General features: G+C 43.5%; 1 protein-coding gene across 4 annotated transcripts in view; it reads right to left on the reverse strand.

Moving 5' to 3' along the window:
* Nucleotides 1–15,748, reverse strand: part of NTRK2 (neurotrophic receptor tyrosine kinase 2) — a 324,463-nt gene that overhangs the window by 158,612 nt on the left and 150,103 nt on the right. The gene's annotated exons all lie outside the window — the stretch shown is intronic.

A 15,748-nucleotide genomic window follows, 5' to 3' on the forward strand; every position in this document is an offset into this window, starting at 1 on the left:
TATTACTTTAATTAGGGAAAATTGGTCAGCTTCTATTGCCGCATTAAAAAAATAAAAGCAGACTAAAGCTTTAAATCCTACAGACCTAAGTTCAGAAGCCTCAAGTTGCAATGGATGAAACCAGACTTGCTAGGAGTGTGGCAAAATGTCCTGATCCCGTATTTCAAACATTTAACTTTGAGGGGGAAAAAAAAATATCAGCGACTTTTTTCTTTCATTTAGAACATGTGGAATATTTCCAAGAAAATTAATTTGGTCCACATCTTAGTCATTCACAATTAAACTGTACAAACTGTTGTTATTGGGTTTTTTGAAAGATTTTTGTTTTTATTTGACAGATCACAAGTTGGCAGAGAGGCAGGCAGAGAGAGGGGGAAGCAGGCTCCCCGTTGAGCAGAGAGCAGGATGTGGGGTTTGATCCCAGGACCCAGAGATCATGACCTGATCTGAAGGCAGAGGCTTTAACCCACTGAGCCACCCAGGCGCCCAACTGTTGTTGTTTTTAATCTATTGTAATTCTAAAGGCTTTTTCTTTAACAAAGGCAGTCACAGTCTTTACTGGGCAGGAAAAAAAAATGGAACCTGGAACTCCTAATAATTAGTTTCCAAGCTGGGAATTTTGAGAAAGGCAGGGGCAACCTCTATTTGCCAATAAGAGTTGACAGACAAGAGAGTTATATCAATACTTTGTCTTTCTAGAGAACATCCCCAGCGAGAGCTCAAAATGCTCTATATACATATTTTCCCCCAGTCATCACAAGCTCCCTCGGAGAAGGCAGAAGATATCTGATAGCACACACCCCAAGTTTCCCTGTTAACACCGTCTAACTGTTGGGTGAATGACTGCCTGAGATTCACCCCAAATCCCCCTCTTTCTTCAGAGCAATGTTGGTAAGCACTCAGAGCAAGTGTTTGGGAAGGAAATTGGCTGAATATCAGGAAATCATCTTAGAAGTGATATTAGTGGCCCTCAAAGACAATGACAAACCCCGAGAGTCTGGCAAACACTTTATGTCAAATTCCCATGAGCTTTTGTTTCCATGGAGAACCTCAACAATGACTCAGACCTTGGCTGACCTGCTCAGACCTGTCAGTTGTGCCCAGTCGCCAAGTGAGGCCAAACGGAAGGCAGGCTATGCTCTCCACTCCTCTGCCCACGATGTGTACTGCCATATTAAATGCATTTGGAAAAGCCTTAGCAGTGTCTGCCATACATTTATAGTTCTACTCATATTTAGCTTACATGATTTATATGTATGTGCATATAAACATGCAAATTCCTTTTTTTTTCCTTTTAGTGTCTCTAAGCTAACACCTGCTGTAGCTAATGCAAAGCACCTGCAGGCATTTTTTTGTGGCTGTATTATGGAATTTGGGACGGAGAAAGAGCGCGGTGGCATTTCTAACCATGATTCCACTATAGGATACTTTTCACTTCTTCTTCTTCTTCTTTTTTTTTTTTTTTTAAGGATTTTATTTATTTATTTAACCAACAGAGAGAGGAAGAGAGAGAGACAGAGCACATGAGCAGGGCGGGGAGTGGGCAGAGGGAAAGGAGGAAGCAGGCTCCCCGCCAAGCAGGGAGCCCAACTTGGGGCTCAATCCCAGGACCCTGCGATCGTGACCTGAGCCAAAGGCAGATGATTGACTGACTGAGCCACCCAGGCACCCCAAAATTCTCTACTTTTAACTGGACTCAAATTCTTCCCTTTGAGGGGGTCGTGATGACCGGTCAAATCATCTTTGGGCACTTTTGTCTTTCTTTTCAGTGACCCATTGTCGCCCCTTCCCATCTACCACGTCCACACTCTCGAATCCAGCCAAGGTCAGGAAACGTGTAAGGCCAGTTCAACAGCTGGGATGTTTATTTAATGTTATTACTGTGTGATTTTCCATTAGGGAGCTTCCATAATGGAATAGAACATAATGGGATTATATACACTTAGAAAACTGGGTGCTGAATTAAAATAACTTAATAAAATGACCATAAATAGAACAAGATGAGAACCCATTGTGTAGGAGGGAATGTCGGTCAAGTGACTTAACTCTGGGCGGGCCCGGCTTGGTATTACTGGAGATGGCCAAACGCTGCCAGGTGAAAAAACCCAAAACTTAAGATGGAACGGGATCTCTTCCCTCAGTGTGTTCCCACCAAATGCTCGATGACTCTTTCAGATCCACTGCTTTTCTGGAAACAAATCCAAATTGACCGGCTAGGTCAGTGCTTGTCATATAGGGACATATTTTCCTCCCAGGGGACGGTCAGCAATATCTAGAGACATTTGGGGTCATCACAGTGTGGGGCGGGGATATGGTGGGAGGTTTGTGCTCCTGATGTGTAACAGGTAGAGGCCAAAGAGGCCGCTGACCAGCTGGTCTCCCACGGTAACAGCTTTAAGGCCTAAAATATCAGTGGTGCTAACACTGAGCAACACTGGCCTCGGTCATGGGCCAACAGAGGGGGAACTTATCCCAGAACATTTTCTCTCTGTGAAAAGGAGATTTTAGCCTGTCTACACTCCCTATCACCAGAGGAGTTCAGTCTGCCCCCATGTTATTCCAATATTCTTGTCACCGAGGTCTGTGCTGCCCATCCCCTTCTTTCTGTTTCTCTTATACCTCATGAGAAACAGCTCTGACGTTGTCATTTCTGCTCCCAAACACCAAAGAATGTTGTTCTGGCCCCACAACTGAGGGGCCATGCAGTATGGAGAGGTCTGGGTTTGGACTCCAAGTCTTGGTTTTGAGTCTTGGACCCACCATTTCCTGACAGGCACTCCACAGTGACTGGGTCTCTCCAAGAGTCTCTCCTCAGAGCAAAAATACTGCCCTGCTCACCTGACAGGACTTGTCTTAGGATCACGTGAGCTGATGTGTCTGTGAGGCTCTGGTATTATATACACAGAGAGAGGTAAGGAAACAAGAAAGTCCAAATTCCTCCAGGCATTCAAAACCTTGTCCTGGTCCCATGACGAGGCCCTAGCTTTATCACTTATGACACCCTGAAGACCCACAGATTCTAGTATAAACTGTGTGTTTGGATTTGTTAAATGAATATACCTTGGATTTTCCTATTTATCCATTCATTCATTTGAAAACTGTTCTTTGACCGTCACCTGATGGACGCAAGACAGTGTGACACATGCTGGGTTTGTAATGCAGATAGAATAGAATAACCACGGTTGCTTCCAGATTGTGTGTCTTTGTGCCAGCCATTTTTTCTACCTGAAACGTAACCTGCAAGCTCTGTTTTTGATCATTAAACTCTGTTCATCCAGCAAAATCCACCTTAAAAGTCAGTCCCTCAGAAACCACTTCTTCATTCCTCAAAACCGAAGTACCCTCCTTGACACTGAAGTTGTTCATCTCACAATCAATACCTACCACATTCTCCGGTGTATTACTTATTTACATGATCTTATTTCTCCTCTTAGCTTTTGAGCACTCTGAGCTGAAAAATCATCTTATCCAGTTCTTTTCCCTCTTCCATAAGAGCCTCGTAACCGTTGCAACAGTCAAGCAGAACATTCGAAGCATGGTAGTTACATTAATAAATAGCTCCATTGCTGATCGGGTCCAACTAGAAGGATTTAAAAATAGGGCATGAGATGTCCCCCCAAATATAGTAGAGACTGTGTTGTCCGGTAAGAGCTAGACAACAGTGGGGACATTCATCACTGTTGACTACCGTCCTCTGTATTTCCAAAACAACAGTTCTTTCCCTATCACAGCTCAACTCACTGTGAGTTTTAATTATCCACTTACGTGTTGTAAACTCTCCCCAAACTGTAAGTTCTTTATACGCAACAAATATTTGTCTCTTGTCTCTCTATCTACAGCATTGAGTACAGTATCTGGTATATCTTGGGTGCTCCATAAAGATTTGCTGAATGAATAAATGAACGAATTCCAACCTCTCACCCTTGCATGCTTCAATCAGGAGCCCAATTTGGTATCACATGGGTTCATGGTTATTCACTGGGTCCTTCACTGAGTTGCTCACCTGCCCTTCCTGGCCCAGCAGAGAATGGGACCTGACCCTCCCCACCAATCCGTGTTGTTTGCTCTTGCCAATGAAAACATGGTAGAAATGACCCATATCACTTTTAGGCAGAAGATTTAATAGTCAGTCCTGGGTTTTCCTCTTCCTCTTCCTTCTGTCTCAGTGAACCAGGAAGCCTCATGTTTAGGGGGTAGCATCATAAAGTTTGGGGTTTCTAAGAAGTTAAGGTAAAGAAAGGCCTCCTGCCAACCTGTGTTGTATGTGCAAGATAAGGAGACATCATCTTTTCTGCTTTCAGGCTTATTTGTTTCTACAACCTAACCTAGCTTATTCTGACTGACACAAGAGTGAAGTTCCAAGTCTACCTTATTAAGAGGCAGTCTTATCCACAAAAGTACGGGGCTTTTATTTTTTAAAAGGACTCCAATGTGTGTAAGAGAGTATTCGTCCTCATAAGTACCCCCTAAAACATGTACAGGTATGTACATAAATACATAATAAATAAATGTTAATGATAAAGAAATACCAAAAAAATTTTTAAAACTCATTGTAACTCATATTGTGAAATGAGCTGTGACCTTATCAGCCAGTCCCCATAGAAGGCCATGCCTTTGTTCCAAACACACTGCTTGTTTGTTGCATTTTCAGAGCTTGTCTTGGGGAATTACTTGGCATTAACATAGAGTCTACCAACTATGGAAATCTTCATTGTTTGAGGGGAAATTTTATATTTCTAATAGCCAAAGATCATTTGGAGCCAGGTCCAATGGAATATGTGGGTGATTAAACTGGGTCACAGTACCATTATAAAAATATAGAGGGGTCTGACTCTGTGGACTCAGGCCTCTCTTTTTTTGGCGGAGTTCAGAATTTTTCACTTCTAAAAGATGAGTTCCAAAAAGGTAACAAAGTTGCCTGTCTGCTGATTCTCACATTTTTTTCATATTTCTAGAATCATAATTAAATGTTAATCTCCAGAAACAATGAAGGTCCCTATATCTGTGGTCATTAAATAGATCCAAAATGATTGGGTACATGGCTGGGTGTTCTTAACCGGCTGCGTTAGAAGCTACTAAGCACATTTACTCTCAGACTATAAATCCATAAAAACAGTTGACTCCTGAGGGCTAACAGCCTACCTAAACAGGGTTGATTAGAGATGCATAGCTGGCAATTATTGTTTTCATTTGTGTTCTGGAGTGAATGGTGTCCCCCCAAAATTCATGTGTTGAAAGCCAAATGTGGCTGTATTTGGGCTCTTAAGGGGGTAATTAAGGTTAAACGAGGTCATAAAAGTAGGGTGCTAATTTTATAGGGCTCATGTCCTTATAGGAAAAGACCCCAGAGCTTGCTTTCTCTGAGAACCACAGAGGAAAGGCCATGTAAGGACACAGTGAGCAGGTGGCCGTGTGCAAGCCAGGAAGAGAGCCTCACCAGGAACTTCATTGACTGCACCTTGATCTTGGACTTCTATACTCCAGAAATGTGAGAAAATAAATGTCTGCCATTTAAGCCAAAAAATCTGTCATATTTTGTTATAGTGACGTGGGCGAGTATTCCTTGTTTGTTTGTTTGTTTTGTTTATCCTTGTTGCCATTGAGATTACCATCTTGTATGTGCTTCCTCTTCCTTAACTGGTAATGATTTTCATTTGGGTGTCCACCCACTGCCGGGCAGCAAGTGTGATTCAAGATGGAACCAATGGCTCAGGCATAAAAAAAAATTGGCAGTTCCACTCCCTGACCACAGGGAGGGAGAACTGGCAGGCAGTCTGATCAAAACCAAGTCTAAGATGCGTGTACAATGGTTGACGTAAGTGTTGTGCTCTCTTTCCTGCTGAATGGGCGTCTGGAAGGATGGAGCATCAGGAATGGATCAAAGAAGTCATCTGTGCTACAACCATGAGAACAAAGTTTGATTCCAAGGAAGAAGGCCAAAAGGTGGATCCTGGTCCCAGAGTTTGGGCCTTGGATCAAGCCAGATCTAGAGCTTGGTGTTGATTCCCCCAGTGGTATATTTACTGTTCAAGACATTTGCAACCGTAACACACATACATGGAAACTGGGATGGGCCAATAGTCATCTTAACCATCAGCAAGTCAGACCTGTATCACCAGAGGCCTGGAGCGAATGGGTGCCCGAATGTTCTTTCATGCAGCCAAGCATTCCTACCCTGGGCTCAAGCTGGATGGGGCTCTTGTTCTGCTCTTCAATGGCCCGTTTGACAGGATGAAAGGCATTGGGATTTCAATGACTTTGACTCCTCTGGAGATGGGAGGACAGCCTATGTTAGCAATTTGCATGGGCATTAATAGACATATACTTTAGCTATTCAAATATTTAACTAGCTCTTTTGTTGGTGTTTTGAATCCCGAAAGGCTGCAGCTGCCTGTTTGTGTCTGTTGTGCCTTTAAGGGGCTTGCTGATTCAGTAGGATCCCTTGAATGCATTAATTAGCCTTCCCTCATTTTCCCAGCCCATGCCTATAAAGAAATGAGCATTTGCGGCTCCAATTGCGGAACGATGTGAGTCTTGGGGGTACCAGCTAAACGGAGGCTCGGAATTGCTTGCTTTGTGTTGGGCAGTTTTATACTGGCAGCAGCCTGTATGGCAAAGGGGTGCATGGAGGCATGATTAATTTATTGGCTATCACTACTGGCAGGCGAATGAAACACGGGCCCCGGATTAAAGTGTAACGAGGGAGTTGGGCATTCATCAGCCCAGGTACATGAGTCAGAAAGACATAAGGATCCAGAGAAAATAACATGTTATGGAAGGCTGGAAAATGATTTATCATTTTTAATATATATCACCAAACCCACCCTTTATAACTGCTTGTAGGGCTCCATGTTATAAAGACTTGGACAGGAGAGCACTCCTTCTTTAAGACACAAGAGCAAAAGATGCTGGTGGGGAAAATAAAGAAGTATGAAGAATGAATGGACTGTAAGGGAAAAAGTGTATTTGGCTTAAAATAAAATTTCTACTCGTTTATTTTTAAATGTTTTAGAAATACAGCTTTTGCTTGGGAAGACTGCATTCTATCAATCAGATGGGAGGGAAGACAAAATTCCTGGCTATGGAGGCCAATTTCTCAGCTCGTTTTTGAAATTATTATACTATAAGAAAATGCACTTTCAAAGGGTAATGTGCATGGCGGGCTGACCTGTTAATCCAAGTGACTGAATCACTGTAAACTATGAAGCTTTGATTGGGAAGGTTGGTTCCGCATCACCAACCGTTCTCAGATTTGGACATTAGAAAGAATCAAGTCTAGATTGAATTGAAAACCTTCATGTATAAAAAGGGGCAACTCATCCTTCATTAGCAGTGAACTATTCCTCCTTGGGTTTTTTCAACCCAAGGAATGATAAGAACCATCTTCGGGAAGGCTTCCCTTTCCATAATGGGCACAAACAACAAACAACCCTTTGAATTCTGTAACACTTTACAGCTTCTAACAGCAACTGTTTTTCTCAGTTCCCCTCTGGAAATGTCAGGTGTTTCTAGCAAACAGGCAGAGAGAGACGGAGGATTTAAGCAAGTTACCCAGAAAGGTCAGGAAATGTAATGATTGAAGGATATTAAGGGATCTGGTGTCCACTCTCTTTTTTTACCCCTTTTACAAAAATCTTTGACTTGGTGTGAACATGGGAGGAGTCTATACTATGTCTATAAATGCAGAGCTCATTGTTTCTTTTGCAAAGAGTGAAGCATCTGTGGTTGGACCAATGCTAGTTGGAAGCACAAGGCCACTGTCCTGGTCCAGGCCCATTCAGCTCTTAAGCCACCTGCTGCCTTGGCCATGTCCCGGAGTCTCCCCTCCTCCTATGTCCTCCAGTCCATCCCTCATGCTGCAGTCGAGAAAACTTTCCAAAAAGACCCCTGTCCTCTTCTTTCCTCGTTACTACTCAAAACTGACTCACCATCTCACTGCCTTATGTCCCAAACTCCTAATCTCAGTCTTGGCCTCAACTTACTTTCTGAGTCTTCTCATCTAGTCTCTTTCTCTCATCATGTGCCCTCACAGTGGAGACAGTAATCGATAGCCCCATGCCCACACTGGGCTGTCTTGCTGCCTCTGTGTCTTGACCCCATGTCTCTGCCAATATCAATCTTTTCCCCAGTTTTGCCTATCTACCCTTTGCTACTCAAGAGTCACCTCCTCCTAAGGAGTGCTTTCCTAAGCACTCCAGATCGGACTATGTTTTCTCTTCTCTTCTCACATAAAACTCTGTGCAGATCTTGAATGCAGCTACATATTGTAATGAGTCTTTACACTGATCTTTGTCCTCAGCTAGATTATAAACTCTTTGAGCAGAAGCTTCTAGTCTTTCTAGTCTTTCAAGTGTTTATTCCTACTCAGATGCTGGCATACCCTACAACAGTCCAGGCAGGGGTAAGGCATTACACTGCGCCCTGACTAGTGTCCCCTGGAATTGCTTGGCTCAGGGCAGGCTTCATACAGCAAACCCATAAAAAGCCACAACTCTGAGCTCTGGCTCTCTGTCTGCAAAAATCAACCCATCTGTAGGGCCCAACAAGGAGGCCAGAAGTTTAGGAGACCTTCCGGGGGCAGAGAGAGTATTGCACTGGGAGGGGAGGCAAGGAGAGAGAGGCAGTATGTAGGAGTCAGGCCTTATCTACTTCCCAAGCCTTTCCAAACACCTTTAGGTATAATCACTGCTTAGCTACTATAGAGCCAGAGAATCGATCCATCAACTAACATGTTTATTTTTTTAAAAGATTTTATTTATATAACGGAGACAGAGAGAGCACAAGCAGGGGAAGCAGCTGGCAGAGGGATAAACAGGCTCCCTGCTGTGCAGGGAGCATGACGTGGGACTCCATCCCGGGGCCCTGAGATCATGACCGGAGCCAAAGGAAGACACTTAACTGACTTAACTGAAAACCGGTGCCCAACTAAACATGTTTAGATTGAAAAGCTACTATGTGCAGTACTATGGGAAGGGCTAGCTTTTACTATGTTCTTCCTATGTTCCAGGCATCTTACTAGATCCTCACCGTTATAGTATCACGTAGGTATTACGTGATAATTCCTGATGGGATCCCTGATGGGATCCCCATCCCCCAGGTACAGAGGAATCAGGAATCTTCAGGTCATACAAACAGGAAATGGAGCAACAGAAACATATAGCCAAGAATTAGTCAGAAAGGCTGGATCACAGACAATCAGTTTTTGTTTTTTGTGGGTTTTTTGGTTTTGTTTTTTTTCAGATGTGGGGAATGACAGTCTATTACTTTTTATTTTTTTAAGATTTTTTTTTTTTTTTTGAGAGAGAGAGAGTGAGAGAGAGAGCATGAGCTGGAAGAGAAGAAGGAGAGGAAAAATCTCAAGCAGACTCCCCATGGAGCACAGAGCCTGACGTGGGGCTCAATCTCACAACCCAGAGTTCATGACCTGAGCCAAAACCAAGAGTCGGACACCCAACCAACTAAGATATGCAGAAACCCCCAAATGACAGTCTATTTGTAAGCCGATGGGAATGATCCAGTAGAGTGTGTGATGCTGCAGGAAGAGAGGGGACAATTGCCAGGGCCATTGATGTCTTTCATCAGGTGAAAGGGGGCAGAACCCAGAGAGCTGTCTGTCCTGGAGAGAAATTGTGCAAAGTCACAACAGTGCAAACAGACCGGGCTACATGGGATAGGGGCGCCCTCGGGTTCTCTTCTGACACCTGGCTTTGATTTTCTCATGGCAATGAGAAGCAAGGCAGGGTGTTAGGAGTGAGTTGGTAGGGAGGAGGTGGAGGGATGTGGAGAAAGGAAGGTAGAAGGTGATGGGGGGCCTTAGGCACAGCACTGCAGAGGGGATGCTTTGCGGTGCCTGGGCTGCAGGGACTAGAGTGAGCCCAGGGGTGTTTTGGTCAAGAAAGGGGCAAAGACACTCTGAATAAGTTCAAAGGAGGCATGACAGCCAATGACCATGAAATCAAAGTTAGACAAAGTCGGGGGGGGAAGGAAAAAAAAACAAAAGGTAGGGTTGATGTTTATGGACTGTTGGTTGGCATCAGGGTAGCAGAGGGTGGAGAGTGAGCTGGAAATAAGATTGAGAGGGAGAGTCTGGAGAGTAGGGAGGGGCTGGTCTGAATAGTTCAAGGAGATGTCCACGAGAACATGACCACAGCAGGACCGAAGGTGTGTTTCTCACGAAAGACTAAGCTTCGTAAGAACGGACTGAATATTTTTCCTAATTGGTGAGAATTGTCCATAAAGGGATCTTATTTTTTTTTCCCCCAAGGTCTTTAAGAAGAAGGAGAGGGAGGGAGTGAGGGGGAATGGGAGGGAAAGAGACGTTGGCAGCAAAACACACCACTTAATCACATCCTATTTCTGAAAGTAGAGCTTGAGAAAAAGTAACTAAGAAACCCGGCACCCTGTAGTTTCAGGGCTTCCCGAAGTCCTTCATCCATACCTCGAATAAAGAGCAGCAATTTGTCTGAATTTTGCAGACACACTTGATGGGTTGGCAGCCTCCCGCACCAGCCAGTTTGCAGGGAGGGATTAGGCGGAAGGCGGCATGACTCTGGCGCGGCTAAGCAGAGAAAACCTGCAGGCACCCTTCTCTGCGTCTGCTGGAGGCTTGCAATCTGCTCCCAGTCCGAAAAGCCAACCCTTGGCCAAATGAGGCCCAGACCTGGGCTTGGAGCAAGCACTCCATAAATATTTGGTGTTGACCAAAGGAAGGAAGTTGCCCCTGCTCTGGAACTTAGTGGAGCTTGGGGGTGCCCCCAGAGCGTGCATGCCTTCCGGTGAAGGTCAAATGTGCCAGATCCCGCCAGGTCCCCACCTAGGTCCCCACCCGGTTAGGTGGATCACCGGGCCAGGAGTCTGAAGCCCCAGGATCTTCTTCTCCCTTCCACCCAGTCCGCAAACATTTAGTGAACAACTGTTACGTGCCTGGCTTTGTGCCAAGAACTGGGGGGGGGGGGGGTCGCGTGGAAATCAGGCAACTGTACTTGTTTCTCCAACAGGACACAACTGAAGCCAGTGAAAAGTCAGGATGAAAATGAGGGCTCCCCTGTGGGCCGTATTATGGTTTTTTTTTCCTCTTTTAAAGATTTTATTTATTTATTTGAAAGAGAGAGAGATACTAAGGTGAGAGCACAAGCAGGGAGAGCAGCAGGGAGAGGGAGAGGGAGAAGGAGAAGCAGACTTCCTGGTGAGCAAGAAGCCTGACCAGGGCTCCATCCCAGGGCCCCGGGATCATGACCTGAGCCAAAGGCAGATGCTTAACCGACTGAGCCACCCAGGCGCCCCTATTTTACGTTTAGAAAAAGTATATTTGGACTCTTTGGATGAGAAATCATTAGAAGAGCAGAAGAGTGCTATCTCAAAGTTTCACCCACCAAAATCATCTGACAGAGATACCCATTAGGTTGACCACCAAACCACCACAAATGGAAGGTTGTAAATAATATATACTGGTCAGAGTCAGTATGAATGTGGGTTAATTACTGCAATAATAAAGGAAGTGAGGTAATTTATTTTTCCAAGAGTTAATGAAATGGATGTTTCACCTTCCAGTGCTTTGTGTACATCTGGGCATTTCCTCTGTTCCAGAAACTGAAGCCAAGTCTTATAGCAAAACATTATGAAAAAAAAAATCATTAAGGCTTCTCTGCAAAATTTCAAATGTTTTTTAATCAATGAAGCAGAGGTAAACAGTGCCATCTTTGTTCTATTTTAAAGACTAGGACTGTCTATTTTGAGTAAATAAACCATTATCTCTTTTACTTTATATATCCTCAAAAAGAGTTCACAAAATAGTACACATTATGGGAAGAAAAGTAATACTAGGTAGGTAAATTCATTCCTCTGGTATTAAGGTTTTTTCCTCAAAAGCTTTTGAATAAGTTTTTGCATGATAAAACATGCGCTTGGCTTTTCCTTAGAACGTTTGAAAAATGCAGAGAGTATAAAAAAGAAAATGAAAACTGCCTGTAGTCCCACATCCCATAATTATTAACATTCTGACAGTTTTCTCTCATCTTTTACATAAAAAATAAGTTTTGGAATCATGATGTCTATAGAATACTTCCAGAGTATAGTTTAATATTCTAAACTTTTTCCTTAACATCACAAGGAGGAATTGTTTTTTCTTTTCTGTTTATTGTATCTATGTGAGAAGATGTATATTAGCTGCACCTCGTGTCATCATTATTTCACAATATGTGTAAATCAAACCACCATGCTGGTCTCCTTAAACTTGTCCAGTGAGGTAAGGCAATTATTTCTCAATGAAACTGGGGGAAAAATGAACATAAACATACGGCATCCTTATTGCACAAAGGAGGTACTCTTTTCTTCTTAGTTTTGAGAAGATAAGTTACTTAACTTTGTCAACACATAAACCAAATGGAGAGAACCGAATTTTATTTTGTGACTTAGGCTTTGTCACTGCTTTCTGAGCGTATCACCATAGCGTGGGTTATTCTTTTATAATTAGGGTACCAGAAGGTTTTCTGAAGTTTTACCTTTACCTTTCTGTCTAAAAGTCCTCTCCAGGGGAGCCTGGGTAGCTCAGTCAGCTAAGCGTCTGACTCTTGATTTCACCTCAGGTCATCATCTCAGGGTCGTGAGTTCGAGGCCCGTGTCAGGCTCTGTGCTGAGCATGGAGACTGCTTGTGACTCTCTTTCTCTCCCTTTCCAACTGGTACTAAAACCTGACCCAAAGTGCTATGAGGCTATTTGGAGACTATTAATTCCAGTTAGTGTAACCAGTCGTCAGCCTCAGTGCAGAAATCCCACTGAAGACAACTACAAAGAGCTCGCCGTGGGGGGCGCCTGGGTGGCTCAGTTGGTTGAGCGACTGCCTTCGGCTCAGGTCACGATCCCAGACTCCCGGATCGAGTCCTGCATCGGGCTCCCAGCTCTGTGGGGAGTCTGCTTCTCCTTCTGACCTTCTCCCCTCTCATGTTCTCTCTCTCTCAAATAAATAAATAAAATCTTAAAAAAAAAGAAAAAAAGAACTCCCTTGGCCCCACTGGAGGTGGTGGTAACATTCACTATAACAACCATATTCCATTTATAAAATCCATAGTGCCCAGATCCAAAGCATCCATTTCCAGGGTTTTGGGATAGAAAGCATGTTTCTGTATAACTGTAATAATATTAGTTTATGCTAGAAAAGAACCACATATCATTCTAGTGTGATCTAATATTGCAATCAATTTTTTCTCTCAATTGGAATGCAAGTCGCTTGAAGGCCCAGACTTTTCTTACTCCTCACATCATCTCCTACAGTAACTTTCATGCTCCCAAGTCCCTGGTGGGTTCTCAGTAATCAGTTTACTCAAATTAATTCTCTCCAAGAGCATCTTCCTTAATTCAAGATATTCCAGTTCCCTGCAAGGCTACTTCCCTCAGATGAAAACATCAACATAACCATCAAATTCCAACCAACTGTAGGGGCAAATGGGCTGGGTAGATCCTGGGAAGGGCTGTCCTTGACTTGCCCTTCTGTATATCTTGTGATGGTTTCCTACCTCAAATCAAGTAGTTGGCCTTAAATATCTGAAAAGTAGTTGTTCTATTTAATAAAACATTCAAAATATGTCACCACATTTTAACGATTTTACTTCTACCATAAGGCTCACTCAAAACATTTTTGGCAAAGAGTGGAACTATGGCATTTATTCAAATGATATAAAACTACATTTCTTTGAGGTTTTTGGCCCAAGGATGGTCCCAAGATGTGATGGGATCTTTGGCACATGGTACAAGATATTAATTCCTGTCTCACACCTCAACTATGAGGGCGTCCTTATGTTTCTGGAGCAGTTGAATCTTGTCAATTGTTTTGAGTTTTCTATTAGATTACAGTTTGCTGGCATTGCAGGGGGAGATCCTGAAACTACCACAAGCAGGCTCTAGAAACTGTACACAAGAACAATGACTTACATCACTTTCATATATCATATTTTCCCAAAGGACTTCCCATATATGATTTCCAAATAACTTCTAATCAGCTGTCTTCCCCAGGACAGCCTTGTATTGCCATTATCCACAAGGGTATCCTCAGCACTGATGGTGGGAGGCAGTGATCTCGCAGAATTTTATGACTCGATATTATAAAGGAGGTGAGGGGACAACTGGCATTTTCTGCCAACCCAATGCATCATCTTTCGATTTCTGTAGGCTTGTTGTTACCTCTGTCTGAACCTCATGGTGGCCGCTGCGAGAAAAATGATCCCCGAGTTCTAGCTCTTGATGGACAGACCCTTCTTTGATGCAAAGAAGCTCACTGTTCCAAAGACAGCAATGGCTGTCTTTCAGAGCCAGGATATTTTCACAGACAGAATATAGCTTAGCGTGCTCCATCTCGCAGGGCAGAGCCAGGCATGGATGGACCTTGTATACATCTACTGTGATGATTGATAATGATGATGGGGCAGGTGAAGGAAGGTTGCCTTTTTCAGGCCAGGTACTCAATAGTTGGTGATCGACAAATGGTGACAGCTACTAGATGCCACTCTAAAAGACATCTACCTTATCCAAATGCTCGGACGAAATGCCTGGGAGTATGCAACTATGCCTCGTTGAGCTGAGTTGTGGACATCTTCCTGAGGGCAAGCACATCTGGAAGAGTAGGGGGGATATGCATAAGAAGCTGTTCTAGGGTTTTCCCTGCCCAAGGAATACCACCTACCCATACCCGCTATCAGCCAAAAAAACTCCTGTCTGAGCAAGGAGGTCACTACTCTTGGTCTATTTTGCATATGTGCTCTCGTATGAGCTTGACCAGTGACATAATTTGCAGTGGCCAGTGCTAAATTAAATGCAGGCCCCTTGTTCACAAATCAAGCATTCAAAGCACTAAACTAAGCACAGAGTCCTTCCATAGAGGGTCTGTGTGAAGGTACACATCCATGCCCATGAGGATACTCCATACACCATGGAGCACGAGTCAGAGAATCTTAGGGTTATTCTTCTCATTCCCTATCCTTCTTGGAGTCCTAGAAGGCTGAGCAGCTGAGCAGCTCATAACATGAGCTAGAAAGATGAGGCCCATGTTACATTGGCTCCACATGAAAAACTTGCCTCAAATTAGAAAAGGAAAGTGAGCAGAACAACCCAAATGCTTCCTGGATGCTCAAGGCTAAATGGTGACCTTGATAATCAAGGTAAAAGATGATATCGGGGTTAACTTCATGTGGTGGAGTATAAAGTTGTTTCCCTCCTTGTAAACAGATGCTTGGTGAAGAACGACAAATGCTCTGGGGTTCGGGAATAATTATCCTGGAGGCAGGCTCCAGGGGTCACAGGAATGCAAAGCTGGACACCACCGTCAGCTGTAGAATTAGAAACCTGTCACTTTAAATTTATTTGGATTTGATTTAACTTCCTTTATAGGTAGGATAAATACAGGATGCCCAGTGAAATTTGAATTTCAGATCAACAAGAAGTAATATTTTGTGTAAGCATTTCCCAAATATTGCACTGGACATAATTATACTAAAAAAATCATTTGTTGTTTATCTGAAATTCAAACTTCACTGGGCATCTTGTATTTACTTACTAATCTGGCAACATTGCTTTTTTTAAAGATTTATTTATTTATTTTTGAGAGAGAGAGAGAGAGAGAGTGTGTGTGTGTCTGTGTGTGTGCATGTGCACACATGCATGCACTGTAGTGGAAGGAGGAAGGAGGGGCAGAGGGAGAGAATTCCTTAAGCAGACTCCCCGCTGAGTGCAGAGCCTGATGCAGGGCTGGATCCCAGGA

This window comes from Meles meles, chromosome 11 (assembly GCF_922984935.1).
Source record: "Meles meles chromosome 11, mMelMel3.1 paternal haplotype, whole genome shotgun sequence".
In the NCBI taxonomy this organism is placed as follows: domain Eukaryota; kingdom Metazoa; phylum Chordata; class Mammalia; order Carnivora; family Mustelidae; genus Meles; species Meles meles.